Source organism: Buceros rhinoceros, unplaced genomic scaffold, assembly GCF_000710305.1.
Source record: "Buceros rhinoceros silvestris isolate BGI_N320 unplaced genomic scaffold, ASM71030v1 scaffold31431, whole genome shotgun sequence".
NCBI classification, from domain to species: Eukaryota; Metazoa; Chordata; class Aves; order Bucerotiformes; family Bucerotidae; genus Buceros; species Buceros rhinoceros.
Window position 1 is genome coordinate 983 of NW_010393007.1, and position 444 is coordinate 1426.

A 444-nucleotide genomic window follows, 5' to 3' on the forward strand; every position below is an offset into this window, starting at 1 on the left:
GCCCCACCAGGTCTGGGGTTTTTTGCTGAAAAAAAAAAAAAAAAGCTTTTCCAGGGTGTCTTCAGACAGCAGGAAACTTCCTGCTTACCCAGATTCAGAGGGTAGTAAGCTCTTGCAGAACTTGTATTTTCTAAGAGGGTATTGCCCTTCTTTCGAGCTTCAAAAATGCACCTTCTTGGTCCTCAGATGACTAGAAAATACTGGCTGAGTAGAAAGGTGGAGTGTTTTGCGTCGATTTCTAAAGTTTTCTGACATCTCACCTTCCTGTGAGGTGGGGGAAAGCCCCTGAAGACCAGGAGTTCTTGCTGCGAGCGCAGCAGCGCTGTCCCTTCTGCCCCGGGCCACATGGGGCTGCCGGCTCTGCCTGACGGAGCTGGACATCACCTCCTGGGCTGGCTGGAACCAAAATTTGTCCTCCCTCACCTGCGGCAGGACCGTGGTCCC